Source organism: Mus pahari, chromosome 3 (genome assembly GCF_900095145.1).
Source record: "Mus pahari chromosome 3, PAHARI_EIJ_v1.1, whole genome shotgun sequence".
In the NCBI taxonomy this organism is placed as follows: Eukaryota; Metazoa; Chordata; class Mammalia; order Rodentia; family Muridae; genus Mus; species Mus pahari.
This window is the reverse complement of record NC_034592.1, coordinates 9085758-9107818: the sequence shown is the minus strand read 5'-3', so window position 1 is coordinate 9107818 and position 22061 is coordinate 9085758. Positions and strand designations below refer to the sequence as shown.

The 22061-nt window shown below is 42.5% G+C and overlaps 1 protein-coding gene across 1 annotated transcript in view; it reads right to left on the bottom strand.

Annotated features, from left to right (window-relative positions):
* The window catches only part of Gpr158 (G protein-coupled receptor 158), a 409577-nt gene that overhangs the window by 98734 nt on the left and 288782 nt on the right, over positions 1 to 22061 (bottom strand). The window lies entirely within an intron of this gene.

Below are 22061 nucleotides of genomic sequence, written 5' to 3'. Positions count from 1 at the left end.
GGACTATCCAGAGACTACCCCATCCTGGGGTCCATCCCATCATCAGCCACCAAACCCAGATACTATTGCACATGCCAGCAAGATTCTGCTGAAGGGATCCTGATATTGCTGCCTCTTGTGAGGCTATGCCAGTGCCTGGCAAACACAGAAGTGGATGTTCACAGTCAGCTATTGGATGGAACACAGGGTCACCAATGGAGGAGCTAGAGAAAGCACCCAAGGAGCTGAAGGAGGCTGCAACCCTGTAGGTGGGACAACAATATGAACTAACCAGTACCCCCTGAGCTCGAGTCTCTAGCTGTAGATGTAGCAGAAGATGGCCTAATCGGCCATCATTGGGAAGAGAGGCCCCTTGGTCTTGCAAACTTTATATGACCCAGTATAGGGGAATGCCAGGGCTAAGAAGTGGGAGTGGGTCAGTAGGGGACCAGGGGTGGAGGAAGGGTATAGTGAACTTTCGGGATAGCATTTGAAATGTAAAGAAAATATCTAATAAAAAAAAGAAAGAAAAAAGACACTTTGTGTCTTTCAGTCTATCTGGCTATTGAAAAAAAAATGGATCCCAAAGAAATGGGGCTCATCCGGAGGGATCTCATAAGGATGAAAGAAAAGCAGCAGTCAGCAGTCAGTGTGGTGACTTGTCTCCCTGAAAGAGTTTTCACTCAGTTCTACTTGATAAGACTGAAAGGCAGACAGTGGGTGGGTTAATAGTGTCCAGGACCACATCGTGACCTGGACTGCCTATATGCTCATATCCTTGCTCCTCTATTTAAACTTTAGTATTCCTTCATGACCATGAAGAAGGACTTGAGGGTTTGGTGGATCTCATTGACCTTCTTCCCAACTAGACCACATTGAATAAATGTCCTTTTCTGTTTCCTGCTTTTTTTGGCTCTTTTAATTGAGCTATTTAGGACAGATTACTGAAACTGACTTGAAGCACAAGGTATGACCCCACCAAGTTTATGTTACAAATCTTATTCATTTAAAATATGCTGATATAGGCATGTGTTTAGGGGGTTTATGGCTTCTAGTTGGTCAGCCAGCTTTGTCATTACATAAAATACCCATATCTTTGTAAGTACTTCTATCTTTAAAAAAATCTTTTTGAGACAGAGACTTATTATGTTGCCCAGTCTGGCCTGGAACTTGCTATGTAGACTGCCCTTGAAATCACAGAGATCGGCTTGTCTCTGGGGTGCTGGGATTAAAGGCATATATCACGAGTTTTTAACTCTATATGATGGGGATCAAGGAACAATTTAGAAGCATTAGGCCTCTCCTTCCATCACTTGAATCCCAATATGTCATATTGCCTGATACTAATAGAATCACATTGTATGTATCTGCACACGTTAGTGTGTATGCAGGTGTGTGTGTGTGCATATGTGTGTACATATATATGTGTGAACCTATGTATGGAAGACAGAAAACAACCTTAGCAGTCATTCCTAAGTCACTGTTCACTTTGTTGTTTTTGTTTGTTTGTTTTTGTTTTCTTTGTTTGGGGGTCATTTGTTTGCTTGTGTTTGTCTTTGATTTTGCTTTTTGGCAACAGGGTTTCTCATTGGCCTGTAGCTCACCAGCCTAGGATGACTGGCCAATGATGTACAGGGATGTACCATTCTCTGTCTCCCCAGCTCTGGGATTACAAGTGTTTACTCCCATGTCTATCTTTTTATTTGCCTCTGTGACAAGCATTTTATTAACAGTTTAGCTCCCACATTAATGTTATCAGTTTCCTGATCATCATTAATCTTCTTATCAGCTTGCTGATCATTTTCCTTTCTTTCTACTTGCACCTTTATCTCTGAGCTTCGTCTCTAGTATTATAACTACAGCTTGCCCTTCATCAAATCTACCAATTGCTATCCATGTTTTGAGTAGGTCTTGACTGCCTCCAATCTCTAAGTGTGCCCATCTGTCAGCTACACATGGGCTTGTGGTTTTGATATGTGTTTCTTGCCTGCTTGGTGACTGAGGACCAGCTCTCTCCACCTGAGAAACCTGGCAAACTTCTCTGAAGTCCACAAGCCAACATATCTACAATGAGGTCAGAATCCCTCTTCATTCTGAATTCCTTGGAATACTTTTCCTAGCCTGTAGATGGTGGTGTTCTCACCGCATCACCAAGGCAGCTCTTTCCAGTTTTGCCTCAGTAAGCAAATAGCTACTGTGCACATTACTGCATTGTTGTCTCATGCTTGGGCACAGAGGGCTGTATAGCCTCCTGAGGCTCTTTTTCACAAAACCCACTCCCTACATTTCCAGCTTCTCTAGCAGAACTGACTTCAGGTTCTGATACCTCACAACAAAGTAACTGATGCTTTATAATTAGGTTTTGACATTCATGCACTGTGAAAACTAAGTTGTTTATATTTTCAATTTTAACATCTCCAGAAGACATCACATAAAGAGGAGCAGTTATTCTGTAGTCCTTTATTGCCATGGGCAAACACTAATGTACTTTTAATCTCTATAAATCAACTGAACCCCTGTAGACTGCCATATCCTCCTTTCCCTTTATTTAAATTTGTTTTACTTTCTGTCTCTCTTTGTCCTTTTATAGTATTTTTTTAGTGTGGTATTATGTATTTTGCAGCTTCTGTAATCACTATCTGTTGGAAGGTTAATTCAGCATAAACATCTGTTATTGGGATCATAATTACTATGTAACCTTGTAAATCGTTTTGTTACAATGTAATTTGCATGTCATGACACATTTTCATTTAAAGTATACAATTCAGTATTTTGCTATATTTCACAGAGTTATACAGCCAACACCACAAGCATTTTTCAATTTTAATATCTCCAGAAAGAGAAGTCATTCCCACAATCCTTCATTGCCATAAGAAAACACTAATATGCTTTTTATCTCTATAAATCAGTTTGAGAAATTTCATATAATGGGATAATGCCTCACGCAGTCTTTTGTAATTGTCTTCTCTAATTTAGCATAAGGTTTTCAAGGTTAATTATATGAAAAGATGTGTTTACATTTCTCTCGGTTCTATACCTAGGCCTGCAATTGCTGAGCCATATGGTAACTCTGTGTTTGGCATTATCAGTTTGATAAATCCCCAGCAGTTTTAGGAAGTAGCTACCTTATTGCTACACATCTTCATTAGTAGTGTGTAAGGTCTCAGTTTCCACCTCCTCACCAACAGCTATTAGTGCCCATCTTTTCTTGTATGAGAGCCATCTTTGTGGATGCTAAATGAACTAACTTCATGGGTTTGGTTCACATTTCTGTCATGAGGAATAATGTTGATCACCTTTTTATGTGCTTACCAATTACATGTATTTTTTTGTCTGGTATATATTTGTTATTTTTAAGCAAGTTGTTTCCCTTATTTCTGGGTTGTAAGTGTTCACCATACATTCTGGATATAAGTCAAACACAATAGGCACATATTCTCATATACAAAAATTTTTGCTTTCTTTTGCTAAAAGTGTGTGTGTGTGTGTGTGTGTGTGTGTGTGTGTGTGTGTGTGTGGTGTTCATGCAGCTGCCCATAGTGTCCAGAGAATATCACCCATACTCTGGAACTGGAGTTACAGGTAGTTGTGAGCCACCTGGCATGGGTGCTAAGACCTGAACTCTGTTGCTCTAAAAAAGCAGCAAGTGTTCTGGACTGCTGAGTCATCTCCCTAGCATCTCTTTCACTTTCTCAATGGCATAATTTGTAATTTTTTTTTAATCTTTCTCATTTGACGGAAACCCAACCCATTTTTAAAAATCTTTTTTTTTAATCACTTTTGGCTTGCATATAAAAATTCACACTTAGAAATATTTATATCTATATTTCCTTCTAAGACTTGTATAGCTTTGAACCTTTCCATTTGTTCCAGAGTTTAATGTTTTATACAGTATGCACAATGTTTTTATCTTGAAACTAACAATAATATCTTAACCAATAATAACATAACTAATTAATAATAATAATAATAATAATAATAATAATAATAATAATAATAATAATATCATTATTCCAGACATTGCTACCTAACTGTTTTAGCACCATTAGTCAATATACTATTTTTCCCCCATTAAACTATCCTCATACCATTAAGAATTGATCATAAATGTCTGGATTTCTCTTGGAGATCCTCAATTTTATTCAGTTAACCTACAGTCTATCACTGCATCTCCAATACGCTTTAGGGTGGTATACTGGCTGGTTTTGTGTGTCAACTTGACACAAGCTGGAGTTATCACAGGGAAAGGAGCTTCAGTTGAGGAAATGCCTCCATGAGATCCAGCTGTAAGGCATTTTCTCAATTAGTGATCAAGGGTGGAGGACCCATTGTGGGTGGTGCCATCTCTGAGCTGGTAGTCTTGGGTNCTATAAGAAAGCAAGCTGAGCAAGCCAGGGGAAGCAAGCCAGTAAGAAACATCCTTCCATGACCTCTGCAACAGCTCCTGCTTCCTGACCTGCTTGAGTTCCAGTTCTGACCTCCTTTAGTGATGACCAGCAGTTTGGAGGTGTAAGCTGAATAAACCCTGTCCTCCCCAGCTTGCTTCTTGGTTATGATGTTTGTGCAGGAATAGAAACCTTGACTAAGACTGGTGATACAGTCCTTGTAGCAAGTTAATGAAAGTCTTCTACATGTATTCTTCTTTTTAAAAATAGTTTAGATATTCTAGACCTCTTGCATGTTTATATAAGTTGTATGGTGATCTTGTAAATACTACAGAGAACACAGAGCTTTGAACATGCTTGCCCCAAATCTGCAGATTAGGCTGCACTTTAAGACTCAAGGTCTACGAGCAAGGTTACATTAGCACAGCTCTGTGGTGTCCTTTAATGGTTTATAATGTGTATTTTTAAAGTGTGGTGTTTTGACATTTTGGGGCTAAATTAGTTTGTGAATAATTTAATATTTTAAACAAAAGTGGTTTTATTGATTTCATTGGAGGACTAGCCACAGCTGGTTCATGGAAATAAACATGATTTGTATACTGACCTCATACCTTCATGCTTGCTGACCAGGTTCATTTTTTTCTCATGGTGTTTTCCCTACAGATTGCCTTTCAGGAGACTCACTATGCAGCATCGCCTTATCCATGAATTAAAAAAAAAAAAAAAACAACCTTTTTTTCTTCCTAGTTTTCTTGCCTACCTGCTCTGGCTAGAGCCTCAAGCACAACTTTGAATGGAAGTGCTCTTGGTTAATACTATTGTGCATTCCCGATCATCGGGACGTATTCTATGGATATCTGCTAGGTCTAGTGGGTTAATACTACTTCTTTGCTGCTCTTCTATTTTGCTGTTCTTATTCATCACCAGAAGCACTGATGTCTGAAATCTCCAAACGTAAAATTAAGTTGAATATCGCTTCTACGACTTCCAAAAGCAAACATACAGAATCTAAGGAGTCCTGCTCCTGATGAAAACCACTCAGGCATCGCCGCAGACAATAAGGAAAGCTTTATTTGGAAGGGCTTGTGGGGGCAGCATGCTGATCCATGCTTACCTGGTGCCCAGTCCTGGTGCGTTGCAGACACTGCAAAGCGTCTTGCCCCTGGGCAGTTTTACCTTCATCCCTGTCTGCCCCTGGGCAGTTTTGCCTTCATCCCCGTCTGTGCTCTTGTAGATATATCCTATATCCTCCTTGAGATTTCCTACTCAGAAGACCTTGAAGGCCTTTCCTTATCACCAGCTCAGCAGCATTAGTCCATTGCTAGTCCTTCTTTCAGCGCGGAGACCCTAGATCTTTGAGGGTCTTTTGCTCAGACTTCCCTATGCAGCGAGTCAATACCACTTGTGCTGATCCATCTGACCTCGATTCCTAGTGTCACCCATGAGGGAAAACTGTGGGACGCCAGTGCTTTCCTGGTGCTCGCTTCCGATTACCTCCTAATCATTCATGGTGATTAAAGCCCTGGCTGTGTTTTTGGCTTAGTCATCGACGCTTATGCTTGGCAGTTATGCCTGTTCCGGATCAAGCTCTACTCCTGAAACTATGCTTTATTAACACATACTTTTAAATTATTTTTATTTTATGAAGTCTAAAAATCGAAAGAAATTGACTGAAAAGAATAAATTTTGCCATTGCACACAACACAGATTTATAAATATATATTAATTTTTATCATTACTGCTTTCCATTTGAAAATAAAATTGAAAACTTTATGTATATTAAGTGGAAGCTTCCTGGTTTTCCTTCATAGTCTTCTTCCCTCACCAAGTGAATCTGATGTACACTATTCAGTGTGTTCTCTACTTTTGTTTCATTTGTATGCATCTACCAGTAATATGTATTCTTTAAGTGTGGTTGTATACAACTGAGTTTCAAGCACTCTGAAGACTGAGGCAGGAGGATTGTTTGAGCCTTAATGTTTGAGAGCAGCCTAGGAGTATAGCAAGAACCTATCTTAACAATAAACATTGTATTAAAGTAGTCATTTGTCCCTTGGCCTGCTGCAACAGGTCTGTTTATATAGCAAATTGCCCAAAACAGTCAATTTTCATCAGCACATAATTTTAGCTAGGTGACCCCCTCCCCTTGCTTAAATCATTTCCCACAGCATCCTTATCTTATGCCTAAAACAACAGAGAACCCAATATAAGGTGGCATCATTGTGGACATGGTTCTGAGCAAGGGCTGACAATTTTGTTGGATCTTTATGAAAGGGCAGGCTCAAAAAATTAAAACTCAGATCAGTTTTCAGAGTTTTTCCATAGCAGTGGACTTGTGACATCTCCTAACACATCTAGGATTCCCATTGCAAAGAGGCAACACCATTAGTAGAAACCAGCTGAAAAGTTGGTTGCTGTATTTCTACCCATTTCCTAAAGCTTATAAGGTGTTGGAGAAGCGAGGACGGCCTTTGAGAGAATCTGTACCAACAAGCTCGTGAAGTAAAATATGAGACTCCGTGTCCTAAGATAAACAATTGACCAAACCAGGACTAATACTCAAATCTTCTGATGTCACCACTTTCTATACTAATTAGTGGTTATTGAACTGGGCACTGGGGGGGATATCCCTGGAATCATCTAAGGAAGTTGATCTCTGGGCATCTACTCCCTTTCACCCAGGGTGCCTTAAATTTCAGTAATCAGGACCAGTGTCTTAGACTGCTATTTGTCAATGTGGGGTGCAGTGGCTAAGTGAACATATTTCAGCAGGATTTTACACAAACTGTTCTTTGTAGGCTGTTTTCTTCCATTTCCTTCCAATCAGCAAAATGTCAAATATTTCTGCTAACCTTAATTGATGATGTCAACCAAACACTCAGATATTTTTGGTCCAAACTAGCAGCAATATTAATAACATCTTTTCATCAGTTTACATATTATGGTAAAATAGGTAACATAGAAGCGTTTACTATATAACAAAAGTTGTGGGGCTAATACATTAATATGTAATATGTGCATCTTTTATTCCCCTTTATATCATTCATAATCATGCCTGAGTTGTTAGTCCAAACAAAATTCTATTTGTTTAGCACTGTTAGAACTCAGATACTAATTAGTAAGACTATTCACTAAATCTAGAGTGTAATTCTGAACACTGCAGTGAAGCTGAAAGCTAAAACAGTCATAAACATGTTACCTACACTTACTTGCCTGATAGGAGAATCCTGGTGACAGTTGTTAGATATTTGCTATTAACATAGAAACTGACCATACAAAGTTTCAGCAATAAAAGGGATTCATTTAAAGAGGGCTCAACTATCAGAAGCTTTAGTCACATCCTATGTAATATAATTTTAGTCTATTTAATTCTTCCTTATTAAGCATGCAAACCAATTGTCCTTAGTAATCATATGCACATAAGAATCTTAGAATTTTAAAATCTATTTATTTATATAAATTATAAATGTTATTTGTTATGTGTATATAAATTATATATAAATTTGTGTAAATTATAAATATTTGAAAACTTTTACTAGTCAAAGAAATTTTGGAATTACCCTTTTCCCTGTTTGCTATAACAGAAATAAGTGGTGACTCAACATTTTTAGCTTAAAATAATGTCTCTGAGTGGTCATTCTGTCAGATAGTTATTATATCTTTACACAGAGTTCTAAGAGACTGCTATATGAAGCATTCTTTCTCTGTTTCACGTAAAGTATGCTGAAGGTTGCTGTAAGCACATTTCTCCACAGATACAGGTAAGTTTTCCTTCTCTGGTTAAATTTCAAAAATATTAACATGACATGACTTTCGTGAGCTGTGCAAAATTCAGAGCCACACTTAGAGACCTTCAGTTATTCAGGTTCCATAGGTGTATTAGAGAAATAAACCTGTATATATATATATATATATATATATATATATATATATATATATTCCTGGCTCTTATTTCTAAAAGGTAGGAATGTACAACTGACCTGACAACTTTGTATAAAATTTACTAGTGATTTTCACAATTTTTTTTCTCTCCTTTGGGGAAATGATAAGATCATCCTTCTATGTCCTCATAAGTTAGGAATGATCATGTGACTTTTGACCAGAGCTGTAGGAGCCAGTGTATGCTTTGTCATCTTTTCTTTTCCATCAGTATCTATGCTAGTGATGAATGCTGACCAAAAGCATATGGGTGAGAGTCCAGATGATCCCTTTTTTTAAAATTATTTTATTAGATATTCTCTTCATTTACATTTCAAATGCTATCCCGAATGTCCCCTCTACCCTCCCCCGCCCTGTTCCCTTGCCCACCCACTCCCACTTCTTGGCCCTGGCATTCCCCTGTACTGGGTCATATAAAGTTTGCAAGACCAAGGGGCCTCTCTTCCCAATGATGGCTGAGTACTCCATCTTCTGCTACATATGCAGCTAGAGACTCGAGCTCTGAGGGTACTGGTTAGTTCATATTGTTGTTCCACCTACAGGGTTGCAGCCCCCTTCAGCTCCTTGGGTACTTTCTCTAGCTCCTCCACTGGGGGCCCTGTGTTCCAGATGACCCTTGATTGACATAAGGCATGAGCGTGAAACACTCATTCTTGTTTTTAACCACAGAGATGCTAGAGTTGTTTGTTACCACATCAGGTTCTGCCTGTCTGATATACTTCCGTAAAATAGACATTTAGAGAAAACTTTATGAAGACAGTGTCCAAACAACAGACACTACCAGCACAGAGTCTCAGAGCACATAATCTTATACTCCAAGTAAACATCAAAAGATAAGTTACAAGAAATCATGATCCCTGACACTTGCAGCTCCTCCTAAATGTATGGAAAAGACACAAAATCGTACCTCCTGCTCACAATGCTTATACCGTGTTAGCTAGAGCCTGGTGAATCCTGGCATGTCACTAGCTCTCACTGATGACTATCTTAGGAAATAACCCAGAAAGTCATTGCAGGATTGGAATGCTCAGTAGACCTGTCTCTATGAGACTATGGAACTCAGTATGAAGTTCTCCCAGGTGGCTCTCATCTTGGGCAGGCTCTAAGGCATGTAACTGTGTTTCTCACTCTGTCAGTTCTTAGCAAGCTCTGCTATGATCCTGGCAACGGTATGAAACTACAAAGTCATATCTGGGGACCCACCTAAGTTATCAATTTATTTTGCTGCAAAACTTTTCTCTTTGTTTTATTTCTATATTAAACTGCTATGTTTTAATTTATAAACTATTTTTGCTACTTTGTTTTCCTATAGGTATCACTACAAACTCCTTCAAGTGGTGTGTGCTAGGAGTGAGTATACATTCTAGAAGTGATTTATGGAGGTGTTTTCAAGATTCTACTTTATGAATTTCTTACTATAATAAAACAAGATCAGTCATTAGCATGGCTCTTTCATTGTAATTTGGCTTATTTTGGGAGGATGTCATTCTCTCTATATTTTAAAACTTCTTATCAGTGAACAGTACATTGAAAGTATTTTAACTTATATATAGCCTTTAGATTTTAAATGTTTCAAAGTATAATGTAGGATGTTTCAAAAATTGCCTCCTTTTCTCATTATATGTATATATGCTTATTTAGCTCTCTTGCCGTTTAGATACATCAGGAATTAATTGATGGAAATCTACCTTGACAATATGAGGAATCAGCTGAAGTCACAACCTACTTTCTGAAGGATAGGTTCAAATGATCTCTGTGATTGTTAATGAGCCTTCATAGAAAGTCATGCTTGATGATGGAATGTAATTATGTTAATGTTATTATTGCTATACACATTTCCTGTAACTCCACTTCAGGGCTTATTTTTAGAAATTTATAAGTCATGAAACAAAAATTGTCCTCTGAATGGCTGTGGTGGGATTATAGCACTTAAAACACCATCTTGTGGTACATGGAGGAACCAGCATCAGATTTTCAAAGAGATGCAAATTAGGTCTCAACATTTAAATAAGTGTTTTAAATCTTACGGAACACGGAGACAATTAGATCTGTATTTGTTGTAGAGGAATGTAGGCTTTAAAGGAAGGATAACACTCAGCTAGAATCATTTCAAAATATTGGCAAAGGGGTTTTTGTGGAGAAAATATGAACAGGGAAGCAACGTGAGTGATCATAGCCCTGGTGAGATACAACTTGGGATAAGCCTTAAGTTACATAAGGACTCAGTTGAAGAGGGAAAGGTTTGCCTGAAGATGGGACATCACTGTGAGTTTAGAAGAGTACAAATACCACCTACTCACTGATGCACAAGAAAATGGGGAGAGGCAAAGCTATCGTGGGTCATGGGTACCACAGCAAAAAGGCCAGTCTTTTACTATGACATCCTGAAAAGTTTCAGGCAACAAAGTAGCATAAATGCATTTAAACTTTTGAATATTTAGCCTGGTGGTGGCCTCAATAGAAGTAAGAAGTATGAAAGAACCCAGCTGTGAGCAATGCCTGGAGAATAGGAAAATGGAGCTATGGAGGGGAACACCTAAGCTTGGAGCTGGGGAGGCAGAGAGGAAAGAAAAGGAAGGGAGGGGAGGAAAGGTTAGAGGAGGGGGGAGGACTTCTGAAAAGAAATGGTTGTATTTGAAGCACAATCCCAAAGTTCAAATGTCTTGTTACTTAGAAGTTATCTAGAATTTGCTTCCATTCAGGATAAAGATTTATTCTACAGGCTTAGAATTCTGAACTTAGAACAGTGCACCCTCAAGTCTGGGTGAATGGGAAAGGGCCCTCAGGACTAATCTCATATTGTATTTTAACTTTAAAGAAAACATAGATATAGTTGTCAGTCTCACCATCACCATACAAGAGTGTTTAGAGGGTATCAGTGTGAGTTAGGCATTGTTTTAAAGTTTGCATGTGTGATGCATATCCTTGATTGTTGACTTGATTGGACTGAGACCTGTATGGGAGAATGGCAAACATATACCTCTGGGTGTGTCTGTGATGGCACCCTCAGAGAGATGAGTTCTTCTTATCTCACCCTCTCCTTCTTTTCCCCCTCTTCCTACCCTCTTCTTCCTCGAAGTGATGAAGCAAAGTTTTAGTAAGCATGAGCTAACGTTTGTGTGACTATTATGAAAATCTAAAAAAAATATGCTCATATTTAATCTTGATTAGAGCTCTAATGCATACATACTATCATTCATTCCATTTAACAGATAGAGAAACTGAGTTACATAAAGATAAATCATTTTCTTAAGATTACACAGCTAGTAAACAAGAAAGGTGATAGTAATACAGGACACCAGGTTGCCCACTTTACACATGGCTGTCTCTAGTCACACAGCTCATGGACAATCCAGAACAAATGCCAGGATCTCCAATTGAGGACATGGAAATAGTATAAAAATTTTACTGTTGGGGCCTTTCAGCTCTTGGTTGCCACTGAACCACCTGCAGTTATCTACCAAGCCTACTTTACTGTTTATACTAATCACTGTCCTTCAAAGCCCAGCCCCCTGCAGGCACTAAAATAGTCAGTAACCTTCGGATCCACCAGAGCTGCTCTGCTGTCTCCACTGCCTACTGAGAAGATCAAGATCGTTTGATGTCCCAGAAGACAACATCCTTTGGACCCGCCCACAGACATTCACCTGTTCCTTCAAAGACTGGGCTTGGGAACTGGGGTTTTTAACCCATGCTATATAAGCTGAGTTCCTTCAGTAAATTTTGAGCCTCCATCAGAATATATTTGTCCTGGCTTCCAAATTTCTCTCACACATTCCATTTCAGCCCAGTCTGCCTCTCAGGATGAACCCAGACCGGATTAAAGTGAGTTTTGCTGCAGGCAGAAACTCACATTTTACAATGAAGCACAAAAAGCATGTCTATCTGGATTAGGGCTTAGCTATGGTGAATGGTCTGAGTCAGTAGAAAAAAAATGGTACATTCCTCTAAGAGGATAGGGCCTTTGATGATGATAGTTAAACTGAGATGAAGACCCCTTTCAGGAGTTTTAGTGGCCCCAAAAGATAGCATATCGGAGACTTGCCTGGGTTGGACTTGGGTCTGGAAGTGACAAGATGGCTAAGGACATCTCTCAGAGGCTAGATTACTAATGTGTCACTGTCTGGAACCTGACCGAACCTAGAGAGGCAACAGGCAATGCTGATACATTAGGCCTACATAAATCATATTTTTAAAAAGAATTTATTTTGGTTTGAACATAAAAAGAGTTCTTTGACGCCATGGTTAATTGGCTCTGTGTACTTGTGCAGACAATCAATGTGGCACGTATGGGTAGCAAGGAACTCCCTCATTTTATGTAGACAGGAAGAAGAGAAAGAGACAGGAAGAAATCAAGAGCAAGTGAAGTGCACAGACAGCTTGCATCCGCACTTTCTCGAAAAAGTTCCCCTTCCTTGACCCCAGGCTCTCTCCTACAGCAAGCTTGGTGGGGTGTGCAGGCAGCTCGCCTCTGCGCTTTCCCACACAAGTTCTACTTTCCCCAACCCCTGCTTCCTCCTGAAGTAAGCATGAGGCTTCCTCCCCCTCCCTGGCCACTCTGAGGGAACTCGAGGAGCCACAGGTGCCAGCTTGAGTAAGATGGATGACAGCCTTTCTGGCCTCTGTGTCTCTGAGGCTAGCTCTCTCCCTGATAACTTAGATGGGCACTTCCCAGGTGCAGGTAGTGCCTGTCCTTGGAAAAATGAGATTAGGTTCCCATGTTTGAATCATGGAAGGGAGGTGATAAGGGATCACAGACAGTTATGGCCGGTCATAAAACTAGTTCCTGATAGCCCCATAAAAATAATCCTTACAGTCATCTATTGGATGGAACACAGGGCCCCCAATGGAGGAGCTAGAGAAAGTACCCAAGGAGCTGAAGGGGTCTGCAACCCTGTAGGTGCAACAACAATATGAACTAACCAGTACCCCCTGAGCTCGTGTCTCTAGCTGCATATGTAGCAGAAGATGGCCTAGTCGGCCATCATTGGGAAGAGAAGCCCCTTGGTCTTGCAAACTTTATATGACCCAGCACAGGGGAAGGCCAGGGCCAAGAAGTGGGAGTGGGTGGGTCGGGGAGCAGGGGAGGGGAGAGGGTATAGGGAACTTTCGGGATAGCATTTGAAATGTAAATAAAGAAAATATCTAATTAAAAAAAAAAGATAATCCTTGGTCAGGAGCATCCTCCCACTCTCAGCCACGCAGTTCCGCCCACTAAATGGTGCTGTGTTTGAACTACGACTTGCCTCACCCACTTTCCCCCATCACCCGAAGTACTCAAAGAATCTCTAACTATACTATATATAAGTGCCAAGCCTTCCAAGCTCGTGGTCGCACTCCTGTCCTGTGCTGTGGGAAGGTTTCCGATCTGAGTCTGACTGGAAACAATAAAGAGACTCTTATGCACGACTGCATCGGACTCGGCAGCTCTTGGGCTCTCCTTGGTTTCCCGCAGAATCAGGGTATACATTTTGGGGACTTGTCCAGGATTCCCCAGCAGATCTCGGGAATCTGCAGTCCAGACAGTCTAAAGCTGGCAAGCGCGTGTGGTATCAGTGTTTATTGCTATCTGGCAAATATATATGTTTTAGGAAGTAACCACCATAGTGGATGCGCTGCGCAGTTACAGTAGTGACGGGCAGGAAATGGGTTCAGGGTGGATGAGGTTCCTGCCCATTGGTTGGAGGTATTCAAGGGAAGGCCTCGGCACAATCTGCTTTCGTATCCACCTCCCTTCCAGTCCTAGTGTTTGGATTTATTTTTGTTTCCAGTCATGACCTGGCTATTTCGTGAGTGTGGCTTTGTCAGTGGTGTTTCTGGTAGTCTTTAGCCTTGTGTCCTACTGGACGGTGACAGACGCAATGGAACAGATTAACTCTCACTCTATTCCTTCCCACCCCTTCACATCGTCTTGGCTTACTTTAAGGAAGTGAAAGCCGGAGCTCACAGTCTCTCAGTAAAGGAGAGCAAAGAAGAAAATGCAGCTCAGAGTGGCCCGCTTTCGGAGTAGGATGGCCAGCAGAGGGTGACTTAGCATCTCCCCGCGGTGCTAGCAGTGGAAAACGAAGTGTTCCAGAAGGCTCAAGGACATCCAGAACAATTCCCCTGCATTTTAGTCTGGAAAGATTTGGTTGCCAACCCACTAACACTACTTCCCTCCAGAAACCATGCCTGCTCTGATGGCAGAAGAACAAAAGCAGGAAGACTCCAACTCTTCAACGTCTCTCTATCCTATTCTGCAGGACAGCACACCACAAGTCATGTTCCTACGCCTTATACTCAGGTGCCACCTCTGACAGAGGCGGCAGCCCCTGCCTCGGTTGGGACCCCACCTCCGCCTGAGCCCCGTGTAGGGCCCATGCAGGTGGCCTTGGCCAGCAGGTCCTTCACACATGCACCCCCCACCAGAGTTCCTGCCTGTGCCCGAGAGTCCTGCACAGGCGATTCCACCCATGCTTTGGCCAGAGGGAATGGCACAGGTGCCTCTGCCTCAGCCATCTCCTGCCGGCGGGGCCTGCACAGGTGTATCTACCCCAAGGAATTCCTCCAGCAGAGCCAGAGGTCCCTGCACTGGCTTTAGTCCTGCCTCTATATTCACCAGGGGGAGTGCCCGAGGTTCCAATAGTGTTCACATCAGGGATAGAGGAAGGCCCGGGTCCAGGGGACCAGAAGCAGGCATGTCATGGCACCACCCCAGGCCACAGCATCAGAGGCAGATTCCACTATCTTACCCCTGAGAGCAACAGAGCCAGTTGGGCAGGGGAACCAATTCCATCATTATTGGCCCGTCACTGTCCCTACAATTGGAGAAGAGACAACCCTAAAGAGCTCATTGGTCTATTAGATACCATTCTTTTTACCCATCAATCCACTCCAGATGATTGACAGCAATTGTTGCAGATTCTCTTTACCACAGAGGAGAGGGAACACGTTATCCTGGAGGCCCGGAAGTATGTTCCAGGCGCCAATGGCACTCCAACCCAGAATCGAGCTGATACTGAAGAAGGGGTCCCTCTCAGGAGACCAGCTTGAGATTATAACATGGGGACAGGTAAGGAGCATCTTCAAGTCTGTCACCAGTCTCTAATGGCAGGTCTCGGGGCAGCGGCCAAACAGCTCACAAGTCTGGCTAAAGTTTATGATGTCAGGCAGAGAGATAATGAGAGCCCTACAGAGTTCCTCGAGAGGATTATGGGTGCTTTCCACCATTATACACACTTAGATCCCGAGGATATGGTGAACTCTGACACAGTGGCACTGGCATTTATAAATCAGTCACCACTGGACATTAGAAGGAAGCTACAAAAAACTAGGAAGACTAAGGGAACAGTCATTGAGAGATTGAGTAGGTGTGGTGGAGAAAGTGTACCATAACTGGGAGACTAAAGATGAAAAGGACAGGAAGATATTAAACGGAGATCTAGCAAAAATCCCCCTAGACAATGGTAACTTGGACAGAGAGAGAGAGAGGAGGTACCAGTTCCAGAATATCATAGAGGGGAGGGAACCAAATGAAAGCCACCAGTCAGAGCCTGGAGAAGGCCATCGACCAGCCTTAGGTAAGAACCAATGTGCCTATTGTAAGGAGAAAGGACACTGGGCCAGAGAGTGACCAAAGAAAAAGCTCAAAAGCAAAACTATGGTTCCTGAGGAAGAGGAAGACTGAGGGAGTCAGGGCTCAGACCCCCTCCCCAAGCCCAAGGTAAACCTTACAGTGGGGAGAAAGCCTCTGGACTTCCTGGTGGACACTGGAGCCCAACACTCGGTGCTCACGAAGGCTGAGGGCCATTGTCTAAAAAGATCTCCTGGGCCCAGGGGGCCACAGGTGCCAAGCAATGCTCGTGGACTACCCAAAGGACAGTGGGCTTGGGGACAGGACAAGTGTCTCACTCCTCTGTATGCACATACCCCTTGCTGGGAAGAGATTTACTAGGCAAAAATAAGAGTCCAGATTCAATTTGACCCTGGGAAAATCCAGCTGATGGACTGGAATGGCAATCCAATCCAGGTACTGACACTTGACCTGGCCTCTGAGACTAAGTATAGACTGTATGAGTCACCAGCAGGCCCCGAACAAGAGCTGAACGTCTGGCTGGCAGAGTTTCTCCAGGCAGGGGCAGAGACTAGAGGTATGGGGCTGGCAAAAAATTGACTCCCTGTATTTGTAGAGTTCAAGCCAGGAGCAGACTCAGTATGCCCCAGGAAGCACAGAAGGGGATCATTCCCCATATCTGGAAATTATTGGCCTTGGGAGTCCTTAGGCCATACGGGTTGGCCTGGAACATCCCATTATTGCCTGTGAAGAAGCCAAAGTCCGATGACTACTGCTCTGTCCAGGATCTATGGGAAGTTAACCACAGGGTGATGAACACATACCTGACAGTGCCTAACCCTTATATCCTGTTGAGCTCTCTACCTCCAGATCAGAAAAGGTATTCTGTTCTGGACCTAAAGGATGCTTTTTTCAGCTTGCCTTTGGCTCACAAGAGCCAGAAATACTTTGCCTTTGAGTGGCATGATCCTGAAAAAGGCATTAATGGACAACTCACCTGGGCCTGCCTGTCTCAAGGTTACAAGAACTCACCCACTACTTGTAATGAAGCTTTACATGAGGACCTGGGTGAGTACAGAGTCAATAATCCAGATGTAACTCTTGTTCAGTATGTAGATATCCTTTTAGTTGCAGCAGAAACCAAAGAAGAATGTAAGAAGCTGACCCAGAATCTCCTACAGGCTCTGGGGCACCTGAGATATTGAGCATCCGCCAACAAGGCATAGCTCTGTAAGACTGAGGTCACCTGTCTTGACTACATTCTGAAAGAGGGCCAGCAGTGGCTTTCCATAGCAAGAAAAGAGACTGTTCTCAGCATACGCTCACCCAGAGCTCAAGACAGATAAGAGAGCTCTTGAGGTCCACAGGCTTTTGCAGATTAAGGATTCCAGATTTTGCTGAAATAGCCAAACCTTTATATGAGGCCACCAGAGAGGCCAAAGACTTTGCTTGGACTCAAGATCATCCAAAGGTCTTTGAGAGAATAAAGTAGGCCTTATTGTCAGCTCCTGCTTTGGGGCCAACAGATATCTCAAAACCATTTCACCTGTATGTCAACGAATGGAAAGGAATAGCCAAAGGGGTCCTTTGGACTCAAACTTTGGGACCACTGAAATGGCCTGTGGCCTATCTGTCAAAAAAAATTAGACCCAGTGGCAGCATATCATTGCAGCTACGGCATTATTGGTTAAGGATGCAGATGAATTGACTTTGAGACAAAATTTAGCTGTGACTACCCTCCATGCAGTCAAAGAGGTATTCAAACAGCCACCAGACAGTGGCTCAGTAAGGCCCGCATGACTCACTATCAGACCCTACAAATCAATCCTGGCTGAGTAAGGCCAGCATGACTCACAATCAGACCCTACAAATCATCCTGGCTGAGTTACTTTCCAGTTGGACATAAGGCTTTGTCCAGCTAAACCAAACATTCAAATTATGAACCTATGAGGAACATGACAATTCAACACAGCACCTGGGGCACAACGTGTGGCCTCTGAGATACAGTAAAGCCTTCAGGAGGTAAGAAGTCCTTAGGTCATTTTGTGTGTGTGTACTAAAAAAAGAGCTGCCAAGTCTCTGGCTGGCCTCCCTTCCTTGTGTCCTGTAAGTGGTTTAGATTTATCTCCTATTCTTCCAGAGCTACAGGGATAATTGATAATGGACTGGTACTTTCAAAGTGAACTTTTTCCCTTGAGAAATTCATGATTCTATTATATGTCATTATAGAGAGAAAACACTAACACATCATATAAGTACCTATAGGAAGGAGCTTACAAATTCCACAGCATCATTTGCATGTGAGAGGTACACATGCTGGGGAAAGATGTGCTCACACTGATAGCCTCGTCTTTACAGTCCATCCTTGGTGGAAGGGGTAGTCTGACCTGACTTTGAAATCTGCCACTTCTCAGTCTTAGGTTGCATACCGCACTTTTTAAGGATAACCTCCCCATGCATAAACATGTCATGTGTACATATTTCTCATTTTAGCGGCTGCTGATGGAAATTGTATAAGAAAATGAAAAATCAAGAGTAAGAAAAAGCAATACAAATAATTGTCTAAGCCAGGTATGGTGGCACATGCCTATAATCCTAGCACCTGAGAGGCTGAGGCAGGGCCCTGAGTTCCAGGCAGTCTGAACTTCCCAGTGAGATCACTGATCATTAGGGACATAGGTCAGTTTTGTCCAGTGTATGGAAGACTACCAGAAAGCAGTGAGGTTCCACCTTGTCCCTTACAGTGCCAGTACTGGGGCAGCTCTATAATTGTGGTTCATAGCATCACTCAAGACTTCAGTCATAGCTTCTGATCCCCTCCCTAATCTCATCTAGGATCATCTACATAGAATACTGACACATTTTAAGCACCAAACTATGATCTGGGGACTGCCGCTCATTGCAGAGACACCATGGCTACATCACTTTGATCTGTTCTGCAGTCAGTCTTGGAAACCATGCCTGACCTTAGGTTATATAAGCCCATCTCTGTCTCAGAGGTAGTCTAAAATACTATCAGATTCAAGACATTCCAGGTTTGAGATTATTCCTGGGCTAGCCTGTGTGTTCTGTGGGGGAAAATAGCAGATTTCTCCAGAGGCAAGAGCTCTACAGAACTGAGGCTCAATCCCTGGTACTTAATGCATGCCGGGGAGAATACTGAGAGTGGGAGAATCAGACAGTGGGAGAATCAGACAGAGGGAGAATCAGACAGAGGGAGAATACTGACAGTGGGAGAATCTGACAGTGGGAGAATCAACTGACAGTGGGAGAATCAGACAGTGGGAGAATCAGACAGAGGGAGAATACTGACAGTGGGAGAATCAACTGACAGTGGGAGAATCAGACAGAGGGAGAATACCGACAGTGGGAGAATCAGACCGTGGGAGAATACTGACAGTGGGAGAATCAACTGACAGTGGGAGAATACTGACAGTGGGAGAATTAACTGACAGCAGGAGAATCTGACAGTGGGAGAATCAGACAGTAGGAGAATACTGACAGTGGGAGAATCAACTGACAGTGGGAGAATCTGACAGTGGGAGAATCAGACAGTGGATGAATACTGACAGTGGGAGAATACTGATAGGATGGGAGGGGAGGGAAAGGAGCTGAAAATGGGATTGAGGCTCATACTGTGGCTCTGCTGTTTGTGGATGATGTAAACTGGTCTCTCCTGCCCTCTTGAGAATGGGCCTCTCATTTCCCAGGGAGTTCTTTCTGACCTGGAAGTCAGGATGCCCCTGCTTTAGCCTCCTGTAGTGGCTATTCCTGGTTGTCAACTTGACTATATTTGAAATGAACTACAATCCAGAATTGGAAGGCTCACCAGTGAACCTAATCTGAAGACTGGGAGATAGAAGTTTCTGATCTGGANCTTGGTATGGAGATCTTGAGACACAGTGGTGATTGAATCCAGAAGATTAAGACAGGGAGATCTCCGAGTCCAAGATCATCTGGGATTAAAGGTGTGGTGGCACACACCTTTAATCTGGGCTACACCTTCTGCTGGGGACCATATAAGGACATTGGAAGAAAGGAGTCTGGCTCTTGCTCTTTCGCCTTCTTGCGGTGTGGGACTCAGCAACTGCTAGATCCTTGGACTTCCATTCACAGCTACTACTGAACCATTGTTGGGATTTGGACTGCAGACTGTAAGTCATCAATAAATTCCTTTACTATATAGAGACTATCTGCAAGTTCTGTGACTCTAGAGAACCCTGACTAATACACCTCCCAAACACTAGAATGTACCACCATGCCTTTTTTGGTTATTTTTACCTTGTAGATTCTGTCTACAGCCACTGAAATGAGGACAATGACCTTCTGCAGACTAGTCAAGTCGACTTTCCCGACTGTTTGAGCTGACCAGTGCTAACTAAAGTCAACCGGCTTGGTTATTTTATTCAGTACAATGTCACCCAGTCCTCAGCATCTCCCAAATGACCTGCCAGGCTCCATATTTCTACCCAACATCCTGTATATGGCTACTATCTGCTAACCATACAACAGACCTGTTGACACAATCTCCTAATGAAAAAGGTTAGCTCAGTAAGGGAGAGAAAATGAGCAAACCATACACATAGCCAAATGTATAATTTCAAATGATGACAAAGATTTTTAAAAAAGGCTGTATCTGATTACAGAGCACAATGGAGGGGGGATTTTGTGAGATCAAGAAGGGTCCCTGTAAAGGCAGTGGTTTGATGCTTGAGGGCAGACGCAAGAAGCCTGCATGCCTTCTGTGCAGACTGTGGTGCCTGTCCTTGTGAAGAGCCCCATGACCCTGAACTGCTCCCTCTGTTCCTCAGCAGTTCTGTACTTAGTGCGGCCTCTAGATTTCTGTTCTTCAGCCTTGAACTCTTCTACACCTGCTTCTGGCTCCCACTTTCTACCAGAAATCATCTCTATGATGTGTCCACTCACCCATACACTACAAAGTCAAATGCCAAGGGGCACTGCATAACTTTCCACTTTCAAGCACATTTTTCTTCAGTGTGGTGTGCTTGGTGCCGAACACAGCTGGAGACCTCCAAGCAAACTGCTCGCAGAGGAATAAAATGTCCAAATGGTTCCTAAATTAATTTGATTTCACACAGCAATCTGTTTTCCCTTCATTCTCCCATCTTGAAGCAGTTTAATTTATATGCCAATGAGCTTCCAAGCACAATAAGTTTGTGGTTGTGAACCCTGTGCCTTATCAGGATGCATGTGCTTCTCGCTGCATGCACTGTATCAAGGGTTAAGTTTACATATTTGCTTCAATAGAAACTCAGTCACTTGTATTGATTAGCAAGGGATGCAGAAAACCAGACTTCCTGGTTCAATTCCAAATGAATACAATGTGTTTACTTAGTTAATATTGATCATGTCACATCACTGTGTATAGGTTACACGTGTCACATGAGTGACAAATCACTGTGTGTAGGTTACATGTGTCACACTCTAAAGTTCTGTTGCATTCTAGAGCAACCTAATAGAGTTCCTACTGAGATTTCATTGAGGATTTAAAGAAGAGAAGGATTCAGTGAATACACGCACATTTCCTGGGATTTTGTGTTTTTGATTTTGTTGTTTGTTTGTTTGGTTTATGGTTTTGGGGTTTTGTTTTGTTTTTCATTTTTTTCTACCAAAAAAGCAGGCAGCATTCCCAAGTGCTTTCAAAAAGCCAAAGTCTCCAATCCAATTGTGCATGGGACCTGAGACAGCACTAGGGCAGCAGAGAACCGGCATGACCAGGGGCACAAGCCCCTTCTGGTCTGCACCAGCACCGGGTCACCTAGGGCGCAGATTCAGTGGACACCCGCATGGTCCCTAGCAGACTGCCCAAGCGATCTTAGGATCACTGGTGAGTGGAACACAACAGCTGCTCCAATCCAATAGTGACAGCAGGAACAAGGACACCAGAACCTTTCCTGACCAGAGGCTCAGGTTTCTTTTAATCAGTTCAGGTTTACCTTGGTTTCGAACAGACCAGACAACTCCACAGGCCTCAAAGGGGACACCACTTCCACACACTGTAACAAGCCCAGGATCTTAGGACAACAGGATCCCAGGATAACAGGAGCTGAGTCACACTAGTATTTGAGTGTCTCAGAGGAGCTTGACTGCCAAGAACTCAGACACACCCAGAATCTCAGGTTCACAGGAGCCCACAATAAAAGAATAACAGAGAAATCTGGACTCTGAGAAGTCCTGAATCAACT